The sequence below is a fragment of the Pezoporus flaviventris genome, unplaced genomic scaffold, assembly GCF_033815535.1.
Source record: "Pezoporus flaviventris isolate CSIRO_AGI_PZ_B2104156 unplaced genomic scaffold, CSIRO_AGI_Pfla_v1 ptg000021l, whole genome shotgun sequence".
In the NCBI taxonomy this organism is placed as follows: domain Eukaryota; kingdom Metazoa; phylum Chordata; class Aves; order Psittaciformes; family Psittacidae; genus Pezoporus; species Pezoporus flaviventris.
In genome coordinates, this window is record NW_026892569.1 from 6,497,370 (window position 1) to 6,516,504 (window position 19,135).

The following is a 19,135-nucleotide window of genomic DNA, read 5'->3' on the forward strand; positions in this document are numbered from 1 at the left end:
AGAGACATATGATTTCCTTGTGCTGACAACTGCAGCAGGCCGCTGTCTTTAATGCAGGCAGCTTACACTGTTGCTCTGATTCTCCTCTAGTTTATGCAGACATAACTCCTTTGACGTTAGTAAGTTCCTGGAATAGCTGATGGAAGACCTGAACTGAAACATATCAGGTATCTGGCTTCCCCTTGAACATCTGTAGTCCTCTTTCTTTTTTTATATGCTCTAATAAGGGAACAAAATGATTCTAAATTAGAGTTAATAGTTTTATGCTTGCATGTGTGTTTAACAGTCCCAGGTTAGTTCTTTACTATTGTCCAAGTCAAGTCAACCTTCTCCTGATCTTAGGAATTCTTTCTGTTGTATGAGCTGTAGTTCTTGTAGTATTGAACAGGTTTTTCTTAAAGCAGTCAGGCTGTAGTAAAAGGTGAATTCTTGTTAAAACAGGTTGTTGAAGGGATGCAGAAGTGTTCAAAAGCTTCTGTTGCATGTATGTTGTTGGGCCTAGAGAGAATACCTAATCCATTTGTCTTGTTCATAAGAAGACCAAAGCTAATTGTTGTGTTTCTTTTGGGAAATGAACTGGGTTTGGGTGGGGAGGAAGGAAGTGTGGATATACATGTAAAGCAAAAAAAGAAAGATGGGTTGAGAGAAGTGGATAGTTCCTTAGCTTGCATTGGTTTGTCCATGTAATGAAGCTGATGAGAGTAATGGCCTGTGCTTTGGGTGTTGCAGTGGTGCTTTACTTCCTGTACTTCTGTAAAAAGTGTTCAAGCACAGAATTATTTATGGCTGCTGGACAGTAAAGCTGCTCAAATCCTTTCAGAATTAAACCTGGTGGTCAAAATACCCATGCCGTAACCAGATCGGTGACTTTCAAAACGAAATGCAAGTCTTTGCTGTTGCTTTGGCATGGATGTATTTATGTTTAGTGTGTCATAACTGCAGTAACTTGAAAGTGACTGCTTTTGTATTGGGAAAGCAATGTGACTTTCCTTAGAAACAGATTTAAATGTGATATTTCATAGATAAGCTGTGATGCTTGCCAACACTGTTTGATGTGCAATACTCAGTTTTGTCCAGAGGACTTTCTACTCTGTGTCTTCCACTGAGATATGCATATAAGCAGCCCTTTTGTGTTCTGTATTTCTCAATTAAATTTGCCTGCAAAATTGCTTTGCTGCTTTGCCTGGAAAGATAAAGGTGTTCTCCAGCAGGAAATCTTATTCAGATTATAAAATGCATATTTCTTGCTTCCTTTTCAATGTCTGATTCGTTTTTCTTCACGTTAATGAGTTCCTTAGATCCATCTTTTGATGGAATGTAAGGAGAGAAATGTTATTATAAGAACGCTGAAGTAATTGTAGCCCTTGTGTCCTGAGCTTGATTCTCCCCTTTGCATTTTGGCTTTGTCTATTGTGTTTGCATTTTGACAAATTTCCACTGTATTTTCACTTTGTGCAAATGAATTGTCATATCCATGAATGCTTTGCATAAATAGCTTATCATTTCATTAAACTCTGATTTATAGCTATTACTCTGGAGTGTTTGTATTCTTCAGCCCTTCTGTTCAGTAGACACTAATCTGCTAGACAGTATGATTCGATCATTTATCAGATATGTTTTGCTCTTGGTTTACCGCAGCCAGCTTAACTGCATTCTCAATTTTATTTTGTTTGGCTGTTAATTTCAGTCTTTTTTGCCTTTTTCTTTGGTTTTTGCTGTTTGTTTTTTTTTAATTATTTATTTATTATTTATATATATATATAAATTTTAGATGGGTGTTTTTGAGTGGCTTTATTCTTTGATTATAACAAGTGTCATTGTTATTTTTAGATGCTCAGGTATGGATGTCCTGCATCATCCAGTATGCAAAAGATACTCATTTTTCCGCACATGCTGTTGTGTGTTTAAACACTTTGTAAATATAGTAGTAGGACTTTTGTATACGATCTCTTTCACAGGTGATGGTGACCTGGAGTTCCGTGGAAGGAGAAAGGCTCAGGGCTTTGCTCCCTGGGAGTGAAGTGGAGTCAAAGGGGTGACTGGCTCTGAGGCAGATTGTTGCACACCCCAAGCACCCTCCAGCTTCCACACCCATGAACTGCAGTGACTGGGGTTGATTAGGACCTGATTCACACTCCTCTGTGGTTTACTGGAGTGGTTTCCTCAAACTGTTAATACCTTTAAAACCCACTTCTTACTTTTTTAATCCCTTTAATTCTACACAGTAGATATGTTGGAGAGTAGTCTGATGGTCAGATAAGGCTTTGACCTCTTGGCTTTACGGGGTCTACTAGTTTTCAGACAGCGAGTGTTCCTGCCCCGGGTGGACTGTCCTAATGGTGGTACTTAATGGTATGTACAGTGCTGTTTGTCTTGTCTTTCAGTGTATCTAGGCTTGCCCCAAAAATGCCTTGATAATGAGTGTTTTCATATTCTGAATACTGCTTAGGTGGGTATAAGGTTAACCCACCTGGCTGAATTTGGAGCTGCTAAAGCAGAGTTATGCATTTTGCAGAGTACTAAAAGCGAACCAAAAGAACCCTGAAGAGAAAAACCTATGATGCAGTTGATGTTTAGGCACATACAAGCTGGGCCTTAAAGTAGGTGTGATGTGGACCAGCATAAGGGGAAAGGGATCTTTTTTATATTGACATTGCTGTGGTTGCAATTACCCCTTGAGTCCATGAGAGCGAAGTCAAAACTGAGACACTTGCTTCACTTTCTCAATAGGTACAGGATGCTCTAGATGCACATTTGCCTTAGTGCACCTACTTTTCCTTTTGCACTAGAACTAAATTACAAGGAATTACCTTGACAAGCCATGGAAACTTTTTTCCCATGTTTTCAGTCAACTTGCATTTCTCTCCCTGAAACATTAGATGTTTGTGAGTTTTTTCATCATCATTGTAGCTTGACTGTCACATTGGTTCAAAATCAGAAACCGACCTTCAAGTAGTTGATATTTCTCTCTTTTGATCTTTGTTAATTATTTTAGATTTCTAACACTGTGTATGGAGCTGAAAAAGCCCCTGAAACAAAACCCGACCCAATGCTTCCTCTTCAGAAAAAAAGGAAAATAAACCTTCCTTTTTTGGACCTAGAAATGTCAGCATTGACACAGCGGAATGAAACTGCAGAAGAATTAAACCATGTAGCATTATGTGTAAGCACTGTCTTTTTCAATCCCTATTGGTACTCTTGAAATCTCTCTGAACTGGTCAGGCCATGCATTATGTTAGTTTTAATTAAAGATCAGCAATACTAAGCTCCCTTTGATTTTTCCCTAGAATGGTAGAAAACCACTGTGTGCTGTTCACCACCTCCTCCTGGGATACATGCACCTTTTCCTTGTAGACACAGAATTCATAGCTGAATTCACTAGCTATTAGGATGCAGATGAGTTAAATGAGAGGAAAGGCAAGCACCTGCTGCCTGTGCCTTCACACAGACATGAGAACATGCTGTAGGTGATAAAGGCGTCTTATAAAGAGCTTTAAAACCAGTGGTGTAGCCTTGCACACTGTTCCAAGCAGGAGGCATTTAAAAACTTGTCAGCAAATGATGTAAAGGAAAGTTAGAAGAAAAGGTTGTGTATTTTTTGAACGCTGGAAATGCAGGGAGTCTGCAAAAGGTTGATGTCTGTTGCCTTCATGCTACTTGGAGAAACAATAACAGCTAAATGGGTTATAATTCACTAGTCTGATGCAGCCCCTTAAGCACATGAGCAAAAGAAAGCTCCAAGTCTTTTCTCTTTAAATTGTAGATAGAACACATTAATATTCATTTTGTTTTGTGCCATCGTCTCATGTTTCAACCCTCCAGATAATTAAGACAATAGAAGATAAAATTTTGTGCTGTATAAAATTGCATTCAAGCCTTAACAAATAAGAGATTATTCCGTCCAGTAAACAAAACATAATCATCCTGGCACCCTTACGAAGGAGAGCCTAAAATAGAATCCCCACTCTTTATAGGTCATGTAAAATGTCATCATCTCTTTCATTATCTGTACTGTTTGGATGAAAAAGAACTGATTAATTTAAAAGAACCTTGGCTTATTTGCCAACAAGGTTATTTTCTCATTGATTGCTAGGAAGTCTAGTTCCTTTGGAAGAGGTTGCAAATTATGAGTAAATCAATTGTCAGCCTGTGTAGACACATCTGCTGCTTATGTGCTGGCCATGTAGGCTTGTATGTATGTACGTGGTATTTTTGTCCCAACTTTGCATGTACCTTGTTTGAATGAAGCTTATGGGTCTGGGCAGAGGTGGAAAGGCAGCAACAAGTATCATGAAGGTGCAAGTCTTCGAAACTTCTTTAAAAAACATAACTATCAAACAGGCTGTATCTTAAAGGAAAGACCAAATACAAATAAATGTAAAATTTAACCAATGGATTAATAGTTATACATATAATTTTAAAACTCGAAGTGTGCAAAACCACAGCCTGTCAAAGACAGTAGGTTTATCAGGCCAGACTGGCTGCACTCGCCCAGAAACAGAAGCAGAGTTTACTTCTAGGAGCCCAAGGACCTCACCATGGGGCTTTTAGCAGGGGAGTGTGACTGGCACAAAGCTGCGGACAGCAGCTCAGCTCATCCCTGGAGGGGACTTTGGGTTCCCTGTGTGAATTGTTCGTCTGTGGCTCCTGCATGCCTATTGTGCATTATGCTTAAAACTGATGTTATAAAAGAAACTCCAGTTCCGCTGTCTTCCCAAGTTCCTCCTTTGTTAACCTACCATGATTCAGACTCTAAAAGCAGGATTGTTCAAGTGGGAACAGTGCATTATTCTGGATTGCTCCTTTGATAAATAGCCGTTCCTTTTCATGCTGTTTGTCTGACACATTCTCTTGCCAAGCTGGGAGGTGCTGACCCAAAGTCCTTTTAAGTCAGCAGAAAAAACTCCCAATGACTTAGTGGAGGTAGCTTCCCAAAAATCCCAAAGTAACATAGGAGCAGAAACTGCAGTGACATTCACTCAGCAGAAATACAAGGCCCATACTGTGCTTCCTTGCATCTCTTGCTAGATCATTTTAGAGCTCACCAAAGTGGTTTTCTCCTCCAGGAGCAGATGGAGCTCCAGTGTACCTGTGTTGCTTAAATAGTCTTTCAGCTTTGCAGGACTTCTAGAGCTTTGATTGTGCACCTCCAAAAGTGAGAGAAGTGCAAACTGAATTTGAGGCTAAGCTGATAAGGGCTTTCCATTTCAGAATCGGTGTGAGATCTCCATCCAAATGCATTTGATTAAGCGGGGCTGGAAAATGTTTGTTAGCAAACCAACTGAGAAAGTATAAAGAGAGCTCTTCAAAGTAATAAGAATAAAAAGTTAAGGAGGAAGAATTAGTATTTAGACAGTACTGACTTTTTATTGTTTTCTGTGGCATCTCCTGTCTTTAGCTGGGTGATCAGAACACTTACCAAAATAATGTAAAAAATAAAGTGGCTGTTGGTTTTATTGGCAATGACACTAAAACTGGTCCTTGAGCATTGAGATTGCCTGCCAGAACTGCAAATCAGTGAGAACCATGTGAGTCTGGAGAGCTGACACTTACTGGACAAGAATGGGCATAAAGCATGGTGAGGTCTACTTGCATCCTGCAAAATGGGAAAAAGCCCATGAAGCCAAAGCCAGCAGCAAAGCCTGATTAAAAATGTCATCTCTGCTTTTCCTGTTAACCTTTCTGCAAAGCCCTTCACTGTGGATATATGTGAAAGCCACCAGGACTGCTGCTGGAAACAGTAATGTAGCAGGAATGCAACTAGTGGGTTTTTTTCCAGTTTGAATTTTGGGAAAGTGTTGTGTTGACCATTTCTGGTCTTATGTATCCTAGTTAATTGTATTTAGTTGTGAGATGCCTGTAGCTAAGTAGATGTGCTCACACAGGGGAGGCCTTCCTTGCAAAAAAACCCTATACTTCCTTTTTTACCAAATCAGGATATATGAAACTTCATTCCAGAGGTGCCAATTTTTGGTGTTTTCAGAACTGAACTGGTGCTTTGGCTCCCTTTTTGTTTGCCATGTAAAGATCTAACTGCAGCCTTCCATAAACCCCACTTTGAGATTAGTGTGTTAATTCTTATTCCAGCAGTATGATTATTCTAAGGATTATAAGAAGGGGACAGATATGAAACATGTGAGCAGAAAGCTTGACTGGGCTGAGCTTGGAAACTAATGAGCCAGCGGTCAGGACCATGGTAGCCTGGTAAGCTAAGGCATGATCTGAAAAGGCACCCTTAGAACTCTGTCTGATTTCTGCAGAAATGTCATGTTCCTGCAGAATGTCTTCACTTTGACAAATGCCATTTTGTGATCAAAAGCATTCCATGGAAAATGTCTAACCCACCATATGCTTGAGTTGAGCTTTTCTCTTTTCTATTCCAGTATTCTATTTTTCACCAGAAGAGACCATGTCCTTTTAATTCAGTTGCAGAGCTGTTCTGCTTTAAATCTAAAGGACCCATTTGTGTGCTGTTTCTTTGTAATTACAAATTCTTATCCCCCCAAAATATGTTTTCCATTAAAAATTTCTGTCCCGCACTAAGAAGTCTAAATCTTGTAGCTGTTGTCTCTGGAAATATGTATTTTGCTATATGCCCCATATAAACATTTATTTCCTGCTTGAGAATATATGGATTTTGCCATCTGTAATATTCATATTTGTTTCCTGGGGGGAAAAGTTAGGGTGACAGAAACATGATACAGGCCCTCCTGAAGACATTAAGAAAACAAGACCTTGTAGCCAAGGCAAAGATGTTTGTTACAGAGTCTAGTAAGCTTTTGCATGTGCTTTTTTCTTTTATTGCCAAACTTGCTTTCTATGAGGTATTAGATTTATGTTGGAGACCAAAGGCATTCAAATTTATGTGGTTTTTGGTGTTGATGTGAGTTTTTTGACATTCTAGCTGCTGTCCTTGACCAGCCTTTAATGTGGCTACAGAAGCAAAGGGTTGCTCTATGTGGAAGAGACAGACTGAACAATCGGAGCGTTTTTGTTTTATGTGACTGTGTGTATGTGTCTGTATGTGGAATAGTTAACAGCAACATTGCCCTCGTTCACTTTTCTTTAGCTGTCAATTTGAGTTTTCCTAATAAGATATGGTGTAGTGCTTTATTAGAGCTCATAACAAACTGGCCTGCCATAGTTCTTGCTTGCTCCAGCCAACTCATTTATTCTGTCAGTGCTTTAAAATCTTATTTTAGAATTGAATATTTCCATTTCCTGCACAAAAGGGAGGCCCACAATGCTGTGTATTGAACTGATTTTACAGCAGAATCAGCATGTTAACACTTTCCTTTTACCAGTGAGGCTTTCTGAACTTGTGTAAATTCTTGGTCAGCTGAGCAATTGAAAAGATTTAGCTTGTTGCACCATTTTGCTTTGAACTCTTTTAAACTGCTGTTGGATCTCCTATTCTTCCAGATCCTTTACCTGCCTGTTCAACACTGTCTTTCTAAATTAGATTTCCAAGGAATAGCTCAGGACATTATGGAACTAGATGGAATCAATTTCTCTTTAAACTCAAACATGTTTTTTTTCAAGAAAAACATTCAGTCTTGATGTAACATTTTCCAGGGATGGAGAATATCTTCCAACCATCAGCAAACACTTCCAATGGCAGACTAAAAATAAACCAGAAATATTTGCAGCTAGAATAATTAACCAGAGCTCATCCATTTCCTTAGATCTACTCTTCCCTTTGTCAACAACATGAAATTAAAAAAAGCTGCAGTCATTTTCCCTATAAGCCAGGTTGGTTTTTTAACCAATGTGACCTTCTTACTCCAGTTCTGTGGCTTCTTGTGCCTCTTGCGAAGTGTGCTTCAACAGCTCCCAACTGTTAAGACACGTTTTTCTGTTTAGATGTTTTTACCCCAACAGATTTAGCTCATAATTATTTTCAGCTTTGAGAGACTGACTTTCTAAATCATAAAGCCTGCGTGACTCCTTTATGTACTGTATGTTAGTGGTTTGGTGTCTCTTCCATATATCCACAAATGTGTAACTATATATTAAAACAAAAAAGGGGTCCATCTCAAGTTAAGCTTAGTTGTGCACTCTTAGAAAATAATGTAGTAGGAACAGAACCTTTACTTGATATGGCAGGACCACAGCAAATCTTGTTTCTGGTTCCGTTCCTTGGCAAATCTTGTCTCTTAAGATATTGCTGGAGCAGGCTGGAAAATGAACCTGTAGCCCTGTGTAAATGAATATATTGGGAGGCATGGGGAATGTAACTTTCTTCTGTGATTAAACACTGGTGCACCTGGGTGTGCATCATCGAGCCATACCAGAGGATGGACTGACAGTTGGCACTTGCTTTGGACAGGGCTTCAAACGGACACATTGTGGTTTTTAGCCAGCATTTTCTATCTGATAGAGAAAATAGAGGAAATATCTATTTGTGAGTTAAAAATAAAGAAAATAGCATCAAAACTCTTAATGTTCTGACAATGGCTGCATTTAGCGTGTGTTTATGGCCTGACCATCCCAGGTTCTTAGCATTAGATTTTATACATTCACTGCCTCCAGAAATCAGGCTGTTAATACTGACACACACAGGAGCCTTCGAGGGCACAGCAAAAAACTGTGGCACTGTGATTAGTATTCAGAGGTGACCTGGCTGGGCAATGGAAGCTTGTCCCTCCAGCAATCAAGGAAGAACGTGAAAAGCTTGATTGCTGAAGGAGTTTGAGGTCAGATTTAAAATAAAACACTAAGAAAACACTACTCATGCTTAAAGTACAAAGAAGAACAAGCAAAAAAATCAAAGAATAGGAATAGCTACTCAGAATTCCTCAGTGCTGGCATAGATGTCACTTTTTTTTTCCATTTTTCTGGAAGAATCCAATGCTGTATTTAGGTAATGAGTTTCAGACTTTGCAAATATTTTCCTAGTGCCATTCTAGAAAATGAGTTTGTTGGCATATTGTTACGTGGGGCTTGTTCTGCTAAAGCATTGTAGTGCCGTCTGTTTCTCAAGCTGATTTGGCTTTTACAGCTCAAATATTATATCTTACTTTTAGAACATATGGTAACTCCTTTCAGGAGACATACAGAGAGATGCATCTAATTTCCAGAAATGGATTGTTGCCTTTGCATAAAAGACCGCAAGTGCTTTCCATCTTGATTTTCCTGTTCTTGCTATTCTGTCTAGACCTCTTTCTCCACCCCACTTCACCTTCTGCTGCCTACCATAAGCCTTCCCTGCATCCCAGAAAAGGAAAAGCTTGCTGGCAGCTTTCAGAGCGAAGAAACAATGCTCCCTTATCCAGGTTGCTTCAAGCAACACAGTTTTACTGAGTAGGTGTTGGTAACAAATGCTGTTATGTGGTTCCGACACAGGCTGTGCTTTCCTGATGGAGTATTATGGGAAGATTGGGTTGCTCACATAGCCTGGCCTGTGTTCATTGAGGGAAAGGCTTAGTGTAGATGGAGTGTGAGCCACTCAGCCTGAATCTGTCAGAGAGGCTCACGGCAAGAGGCTGCATCCCATGCTGCTCTCCTACAATGATTTCATTCTCCATTCACTCTGGTTGCGTAGGAGGTTTTTTCTTTTCTGTCTTTCTTTTTATTAATAAAAAGCCTACATGGCAGCATCAACGATTCTTGCCAGTAGTGACCGCTTAATACTCCTCTTTGCTCTTCCTTACTGGAGCACTCAGTATGAAAGCCCCAATACAGCAGTGTCTTTGTGTGAAAGACAAAATGCCTTCTTGGAGGAATGTCTCTGCTTCCCTTAGTTCACCTCTGGGTCTGGCTTTCTGTAAAGTTTTTCAGAGCTAAGGCTTTGCTCTTGGCACTTGATTTAAGGTCACTGCCAAGAGGAAGCATTTATGGACATGGCTTTAATGTTACAGCTTGATTGTCAGCCAGTTAACCTAAGCCTCTGGTTCAGCACTGGTACGGCCACAGAACTGTCTTAAGTATTTAGCATGATGCTAATCCAGAATTCATTGAAGACGGGTCTAGAGGATGTTTCATTACTCTGTTCTTTGCGCAAGAACCTCCCCTATCTCCCATTCAACCTTATGGTGTGTGTGATTAGTAATCAGTGTTAATGGTTTATCTTGGAGATTTGTCATTTTAGTAGGAATATATTCTGTATTTGTCATGCCAGCAGGTCCCTTCTCTCACCTTGGCTCACTTTGTTCTCTGCTGCCATTGTCAGAGACCATCTGAGATCTGGGCTCTCTCCTTGTTGTATGTCTGTGGATTTTTCAAAGTATTTTTGTCTTCACATTTGTTAGATTTTTCCCTCCTGGACCTCTCTGGAGCAGGTACAGTTGCCACTTTCTCTGGAGAAGTGGCATCCTTTCTTCAGTGTCATGGTGCTACAGGCTCCATATGGACACAAAAGACATTGCATGTTTGAAGAGAGGAGCAGAAAATGTCCTCATATTCTTCTTTATGCCTTTACTATAAGGTAGGACCCCACTGCATGGAAAACTTGTAGCCTGCAGCAAAGATCAACAGAATGTTTTTTTTCCTTCATGTGGACACAGCTTTAGCAGCATGCATTCATGTCACCCACCAGCACTGTAGATGCTTGACCTGCTCAAAGAAGGAATCCAGGGCTGTAGATATATTTAAACTATGCTCTTGGAAAAAATAAACTCAAACCTCAGTATTTTGAGGAAGAAAATAATAAAATAGGTTTTTCTTGACATAGAAAGATCTGATTTCTGCCATCATTCATGCAGTAGCTTTCGAATGACTGAACTATGCCTATCAAGGCTCTCCTTTAAATCTCCACAGAAAGAGAGTTTGAGTTGGCACATGCTTTAATATTGTAGTGGTTTAAAGTTTCAAGATATATTTGTTTAATATGATGCTGTGAGACTCTTCCTTTTTTTTCCTTGTTCTTTGAAAGCTGTTGAGTTGTCAATGTTAGACAGACCTATAGGACATCCTGCTATCAAGCTTCATCTAGGATATGGCAATAATCGGTTATCTATCCAGCAGGCATCATCCATGCCAGACCATGTTTCCCTTCTTGGGATGCTGTCATGGCTGCATGACCTCTCTCTTTTCAGGCTAATGGTTATCCTGGGCTGCAGAAATGTCAGAAAATGAGGGAAGATATTTTCTGTAGGAGCTTTGAGAAATTCAAGGCTGAAGCTCAAGGGCACCAGAAGCTTGAAGAGGCCAAAGGGAGAGAAATGCTGGGCTTTCAGCTGCACGTGCTGGCATTGCTGGTCTGAATTTAGCTGTGGGCAACAGAAGCTTATTTGTTACAAGCACTCAACATTTTCAGGCCTGGTGTATAAATGATAATATTTCTGCTCTTCAGCCTCCACGCTTGAGCTCTGTGGGTTTTTGGAACTTTTCAGCCAAAACACTATTTGTTTAAATTTGCAGTAGAAATATGAATCACTATTAAAGCACAGAATATAAGGTGGGATGCCTTGCAAATACAGTAGATTAGGTTAGGTACTCGCAGAATAGTTTCACTGGTGATTTATGACCTGTTAAGTGTATTTCTGTAGGAGCAAATGCTGAATTACCACTTCAGTGCTGGTTCATTCACCCATGCAAATTGAGAGGGATACCAAAAGGTAGTGTGCCAAGAAAACTCTTTCCCGCTCATGATTCTGAGCGCAACCTGAAAGGTTTGAGTGAATACATCTCCTTCAGATTCATGGCTTCCACCTAAAATAATATTTGAAGAAGTCCTGTTAGTAATAAAGTAACAAGTGTTAATTCATTCTCCTGACAGGAATTACTAGCAGCCCTGAAGTGCTCGCTGCTGACTCAGCAGCTAGGGCTGGTGCTGGAATCTTCACCATGCTCCATCAAAGTTGAGTTTTATTGCTGTGTAGGTGGTTTTATCCTGTAACTTTGTGCAATTCTTTATAGCATAACCCTCCAGCTTAACATAATTTCCTTCTACTGGAAGGATTTTGCAAATGGATGTGGCTTTGTTGTTCTGAGTGGCTTTTAAAGCATAAAATTCAGCAAGTACTTTATGTTTGACTTCAGGAAGGTAGGGAAGGATGGGCGGTCATTTTGCTTTGCTTGTGGTATGGATTTGTTAAAATAACAGAAACATACAGGCTGTGATTTGAACAGTTCATCTTACTGGAGTCTGGCTATGGCAGGCTGGTATAAATTAAAATAATATACTGATTGGGACTGGATGTGGTATTTACAACAGAGATCCAGTTTGTAGCCTCAGACCAGTAGTTTTCGTCAACAGAGACTGTCCAAATTAGTATGGAAACAATCATTAACAATACAGTTGAGGCTATTGAAGCATTTATGGGGACCATCCAAACATCTGAACTTTATGGGGCTGGTTTGTATCCAGCAATAAAAGTTCATTGTTTCTTTTTGTTTGTTTGTTTTTTGATAGAGGGAAAATAAGAGAAGAAAATAGAATTGGAGTCAAATCAGGTGTCTGCTGAGCCATGTTAATTGTTAAGATGAACTCCAATGGCAATGTTTAAATATCTTTTTAGTACACTGAGCCATAAAAAGATTCTAAGTTTACTTGTGTTAGGAAAATGTGGAAGCAATTAATTTACTGACATGTTACGGGTTTACAAGGAGCCTTCATTTCATGGGTGGCTGGAAGATAGAGCATGCCTAGATTATATTGCATTTAAGAAGCCACCTGAATTCTCAAGGCTTTTAAACTGGATGTTTTTGCTTTGTGATCTTATTTGAACTCTGGCCAACAATGATGAATGTTTTCTGTCTTACTCCATATTCTTGTCTCTTTGACCTCACAAGAGACCTGAAATAACAAACATAGGTACTGGACTTTATTTACTTATTTACCTAGTAGTTAAAACAAGAAAGCAAACAAAACCATGATCTATTTCACCTCTTCTTCCCAGCACCCTCTTGACAAATGGCTGTTGGAACAGCGTTAAACTGTGACCTTAAAGCCACAAGCGTAATGAAACTGTGATCTGGCAGATGTGACAGACTCATCTTACATAAATCACTCTTTTGTCACTGCTGGCATATGGCCAATGAATCTTCTAATTATTGAATGGCTTTTATAGCCCCATTATTTATAATCACTTTTGGACAGCAGCTGGAAGACAAGGATGGGACAGAATGAAATGATATAGCACAAACTATTAGCATTTGTCTAACAACTGCTGGGATGAAGAATATTTGATGAAGATGTGGTTACCAGCGCAGTCTTGTTAAATGATAAATATCCACTCAGCCTTCATTTTGTCTTCTAAGATGGGCTGCTGCTTACTGGACCTTGCCATGAAAATTATGATGTTAATTGATCCAGAAATAGAATACAATCTCTGCAGACATTAATAAAATGTATAGTGAGTGTCAGGGCCACTTTTATGTGAGGACTTGAGGAAAATCCATTGCAAGCATTTGTAAGGCATAGTGGTGATGCCCTGGCACTACTGTTGTGCCAAGTGCTGCACGGAAAGGTTTGAATAAGTGGCTTCTGATTCTCAGGAGCCCTGTCTACACCCCACTTTTTAGTGGGAATTATACAACAGATAGAGAAGTTGTCTTTAGTTACTTTATTAATATTTTCACTTTTATTAAAAAAATATATACGTTGAGGTTTTTTGTTTTTTGCTCTTTTTTTGTGTTGTTTGTTTTTTCTATAAGGGAGATGATGGTTTTATAACCAGCTTAATTTAATACACTATGTAATTAAGGGGAGCTGTTTTGGCTCTCATTGTAGCTGAGTTTGCACTGGGTCCTTTCTGCTGAATAGAGCAGCAGCCTTTCTAGGAGTGTGAAGTCATCCAGGCTGGGAGGCCAGTCAACTGAGACTGCAGATCTACAAGGTGCTTTAGAAAATGTGAGCTTCAGGTTCTCTGCTCATGCCTCTAAGTGAGGCAGTGGGTTTTTTGGGTGGGGGAGGAGGGTGTTTGGTTTGTTTTTTTTTTGTTGGTAGTTTTTTGGTGTTTGCTTTTTTTGCTTAGCTGTGGTTCTGCCTTTTGTAGCACAGAAATAAACCCCTGCCAACCGTGACAACTTATTAGTGTCTGTTAAATACCTTCAGATAGAGATCTTCAGATGAAAGACAGTGTGTTATAATCAGGGGTTTATACTGCAAATCCAGCATGTGCAATCTTTGTGTCTTTAAAAAAATGAATCCTTCCCTCTCCATGTAGATATCAAGGCTGCGAGAGAGGGTCTTAATCCAGATGACTCTATTGCACTTTTATCCCTTTAGCGAGGCCTTTAACCTTTCATTGCTTCATGGCCCTGTTGTTTTGAAATGGTATTTGTCTGCCTGCAGTGAACCCGTCTGCTAAAGATGCCTTTAAACTGAGATCCCAATAAGAGAAAAGGGGAATTCTGTGGCAATTCAAGAATGGAAAACAGATTTTTCCAGTTCAGATGCTATCGGTCACTGTCAATATAGCAGTTCTTTCCAAAGAAGGGTAAACCAAAAATATATGCTAGTGTAAACCTGCTTATTAGGAGTGTAATATAGGTCAGATACCACTTTGTCCCAGGCCTGACTGTGACTTGTCTTTGCACAAGCATCTGTGGGCTCTGCCAGCGTACTGCTATTTATTAGGATTATCTATGACCATCTCAAGACATAAATGGGATAAACTAGCTGCAGTAATTAATATAAACATAAACTCTAAAATGCTCATTTCTGATTGCATAAAACATGAGTTCAAAATCCATCTTCAGAATGTACATATTGCACAGTTCTGGCACAGACTACCTACCAGCTGGCAGGAAAGGTCCTGTCAGCCCTGCAATGTTCGCACTCAGCTTTCTCTTGAAAAAAATCAGATTTTGCTTGGTCATTTATGCAGTTTGCTTTCCTTATTGAAAACCCATATGTCAACAAGGCCAAAAGGCTTTCACCCCACCCAGGTGTGCACTGCTGCTTGCTGGTGGTAGTGCTTTGGAAGGGATGGATGTTCTTATGCAGCAAAGACAGTGTTAGATGATCTGGTATGCAGCTTTCTTCCTTGCAGAAGCTGGAAATCACAGCAATAAGCATCAGAGCATAACTCAAAGCATAGTTTCTCTAGTGGCTTTAATGTTCTGGAGGACAAACGTGTGACAGAGGGTTGTGGGTTTGAAAGAAGTGTGGTTAGAAACAGTCAATATTTTTCATTAGTCACAAAAACATCTAGGCTACGTATTTATCAACACAAAACCAACAAGCACAGTTTATTGTTTCTCAGAAAACTGTATGTCAGTACCTTTTTTCCCCTAGGAGATGTTTTGCTTCTCCCTTTGGGTTTGTTTTTGCTACGAAAGTATTGTTGTGATGTAATGGTTTGAAAGATCATTAATGTGCTCTAAAATGCCGTATAATAATTAAGAATAATTGAGAATTCAGCCATTCAGTGAGTTGCCCTTTGTTTCATTCAAAGGTAAAGAAGGATTCAGATAATAGCATGGAAACCTCTCCGATTTGGAGTGGTACTGCATGGAGAGAAGCAGTGGAAAGTTGATTCTCTGACTCTGTATTCACATTTCATTAGTGGGGGAAAAAGGGAAGGAAACTGTTGCAACAAGAGAAAAACTTCTTTGAACATGTTTTACTTCTAAAACCTTTAAAATATGAATTTTGGTGAGTTTAGCAGGGAAGAATTTCTGTTTGCATTTTCTTATATCTGATTTTCTAGAGCTAAATTTATCAGCCTTATTTTTATTACAGAAATAAAAGTGATTTTTTTTTTTGTGTGTACAAATAAATGCATGTCCAACATATCAAAACCAGCAGGAAGGGAGAGCTGAGCACTGAGTCTTAAGAACTATATCTTCTCATTTAGAAACAGCTGTTCCTGGGTTGCATCTTTTGTTCCTCCACTGTTATCAGTGTAGGATCTCCTTGCATGCTTTCAGCAGAGAAGAAAGGATCTCAGAAAGAGTAAATGTAAGATCTAATCTCCTTGAGAACAGAGGAGCATTTTGAAGGGTAGTAGCATACTTCTAGTTAAGGCAGCTCATCTCTAAGGAAACTGGAGCCAGGTATTTTCTTGAGCACGATTTATGCATGGAATTAGACTTTTCAAAGGGATGGCTTCTGTGTGGCCCTTCCACCCAACCTGATGGTTGTTGGTGTATGAACAGAAGCCATCAGAGGGTGAGACTTCTTTTCAGAGGGAGGGTGCACGAGGAAGGGACGCCTCTGAGGGTCTGAATTAATTTTACTGCTACAATTTGCACACAGGAGGTTGCTGAAATATCCCTGCCACATCCTTCAGATTCCCAGGAATTGCAAGTGCCTGTGTTTTGGGCTCCAAAAGAATTTGACAGAGCTTACAAACTTGTGTCTAGCACTGGAATCTATTAAATCATGTCAATACCAAGCACGTGTCCTCTCAATTCTGAGGAGATTTTTGGAAAAGATAATCAGAGTGGTAGATAATCAAATGGTAGAGAAACCAGCATGGTCCAGGCTGTATCCTTCTGGCAGCTTCCTACAGGGAGCTGGTCTCTGTGTTCAGCTCATTTTTGTCTTCTGTGCTCTGGAGTGGATTGCATCAGGTGAGCCTGCTTTTGCCTAAAGCTGAGATTGTCAGGGCTGCAAGAAGCCTTCATTTTCATCAAGAATTTGCTGGAATTTATCAACAAAAATGTGGCTTAACAAGCGCTTTTTGTTGTGTGGTTGGTTTCTTTTTCTTTTTCCCCTCTATTCTTTTTTTATCTCCATTTAAAGTAAATGTAATAGAAATGAGCATCACTGTGAGCTCCCTGAGGGGACAATCATGTGAGTGTAAGTATTGCTATAGCCCCTATTTTTGTAACTGCCATCTTGACTAGTGCATCAGTGACTCAGCTGGGAAATCCCAGCTACTGCATAAACCAAATAACCAAACTTTCCAGTGGGGGCTGTAATAGACTGAGATGTTAGATGGAATGGGCACAGAGGGGAGCTAAAAGCAGGTATCATCAGTAAATTGCATATTTTGTGTGGTCAAACAAGCCTTAGCCCAGCAGAGCTTTCTCACCTCTAGACATTACGATGACATAAATCCATTGAATTACGAATCACGGTATTTCAGGAGAAAGCCGATGTTGTGTGATACATGCATCTCAGTGCATTAATTTTTTCACTCTAATAAGCTCTTGCATTAGGTCCGAACTATTTCTCGTCTTTGCTCTTTTTGCTGTGAGAAACCGCCTTGTCTTACTATCTCTTGTGCAAAGAAAAATACGGACTGTTTAGTTAAAAGATAAAGAGATGCCTTATTATTTCAGGAGATGCTCTTTTTTTGGTCCCCAGTCTTCCTTTGAAATATAAGGATGTGTTATAAAACCGAACATCTAAAGTTCAGAAGGTCAGCTCGGATACTGGAAAACTGTAACCCACAGGTCTACCAAGCCCTCGAGAGCTTCCTATGTGAAAAACCATTTTTATAGTGCAACAACCAGAGATCATTTGTTAGCAGATGAGTGGCTAATCTGCTCTTGGGGTGAGAGACGTTGCTGGGGTAAGTCAGGGAAGTGTGTAGAGCCAGTTTTATTTGCCTTAATTTCAGGTTTTGAGCCATTTCTGTAGTATGCATTTTTGTCCTTAAAAATCTTCCTTCTTTTAATAGCTGAGCTTACTGCCTGAGCTTTCTATTCATCAACAAGAAATTTAGTTTAAAACAAAAAAAAAAGAACATAAATACAAATCCCCTATTTATTTTCTGGAAGTTGATGTAGTATTTCAGATTCGGGGTTTTTGTGTTTAGTTTTGGCTTTTAATTAACATTTCAGTTAAAATGTTGCAGGACTGCATTAGGCAGGTAGGCTGTTCCTGCCCATGGTCATTTAATGGGCTGCACTCTCATTTGTCTGGAACCGCTTCTGCCTCCCAGACCCATGTCCAACTGCGCTCCGTTGGGGTATTATTATTCTTGATTTGCTCTGCAGTGATTCCTAGAGGCTCCAGTCAGGAATCTGCAACTGTGATGCTATATTCAGTGTCAACCAGTATTGAGATGATCTCTGCATTACATATTCACAGTCCAAAAAATCATAATGCAAATTATAACAGACCATAGAAACAGCTGCAGTGGTTCAGCCTGAAGTCCATGTAGCCCACCATTCTGACTACAGCTCTGGCCATAAATAAGATGCTTAGCAAAGGAAAGGAAAAGAGCAAAATATTTGATATTCCCTTACTTTTTTTTCCTATGGCTCCCAGCCACCAATCTGTTTTCACCTACACCCCTTTCTGCAGCCCCCAGTAGGTCCATCTCCAAGTGCTTTTCCAGTCTCCCATTAAAGCTCCTCAATAAGCTTCTTGGACCCTCAGTGCTCTTCAGCAAAGAGATCTGCCAAAGCCTGTGTGAACTACTGCTGATGTTGTGTGGGTTTCAGCCAAGCTCCCTTCAGCTTTCCATGGTGTCTCTTGGTCCTTGTGTTGGGAGAGCCAGTCCCCATCTGCTCTTTGGGTGTGTTGAGGACCAAAGTCCACAACAGGCTGCAGCATCCCAACCAGCTCTCTTAGTCTTTGTACAGCAACTGCTCCAGACTTTGATCATCCTGGGTGTGTTTCTCTGAAGCTTTTCCAGTGGTATTTTCCTTTTATTTTTTAGAGCATAATTGTTTCTGCCCCTGTTCTCTGTGTGTGCTTGCCTGGTTGTTTTTGCTCTTCAGTCAAATTAATGTTATTCCAGACTTGGAAATACTACATTTCTGGGAAAAGACTTCAGTGAATTGCTCCAGTTCATAAGCTCTGCTACAAGAAAGGCTTTGCTATTCAGCCAGTAGTAATGTTCATTAATAACTATGTTACTTTTTCTTCTTTTTTTTTCTCGTTTGTTTTCAACTCATCTTTATTCCCACACACTTCTGAAAGTGTTAGAAACTGAATAAAGTAACAAATAGATCCAAGTCAAAAGTGTTGCATATTATTCTGTTGGTTTTAAGGACTTTGGGTGCTCTTAATTCCTTCAATCAATTATTTTCTAACCCCTGCTGTGTGCTTGGGTAGATACCAATGCAAAGTATGGCACTTGTTTGATTTTGTGTCATGTTCAGTTACATTAGTACCTCCAGTGGGAGCAGCCTTTGCCTTCTGTCTGTCTGCCCCACTCACCCTCCAATGAGCTGCAAAAGCAGTACTCTGCCTTTATTATTTTTCTTCTTTTTCACATTATCTGTGTCTCTCCATTTGCTCAGACAAAGAAGTGATAAAAGGGAATGATGAGCTGTTTAACACCAC

General features: G+C 39.8%; 1 protein-coding gene across 27 annotated transcripts in view; it reads left to right on the forward strand.

Moving 5' to 3' along the window:
* The window catches only part of MAGI1 (membrane associated guanylate kinase, WW and PDZ domain containing 1), a 339,165-nt gene that overhangs the window by 151,461 nt on the left and 168,569 nt on the right, over positions 1 to 19,135 (forward strand). The window lies entirely within an intron of this gene.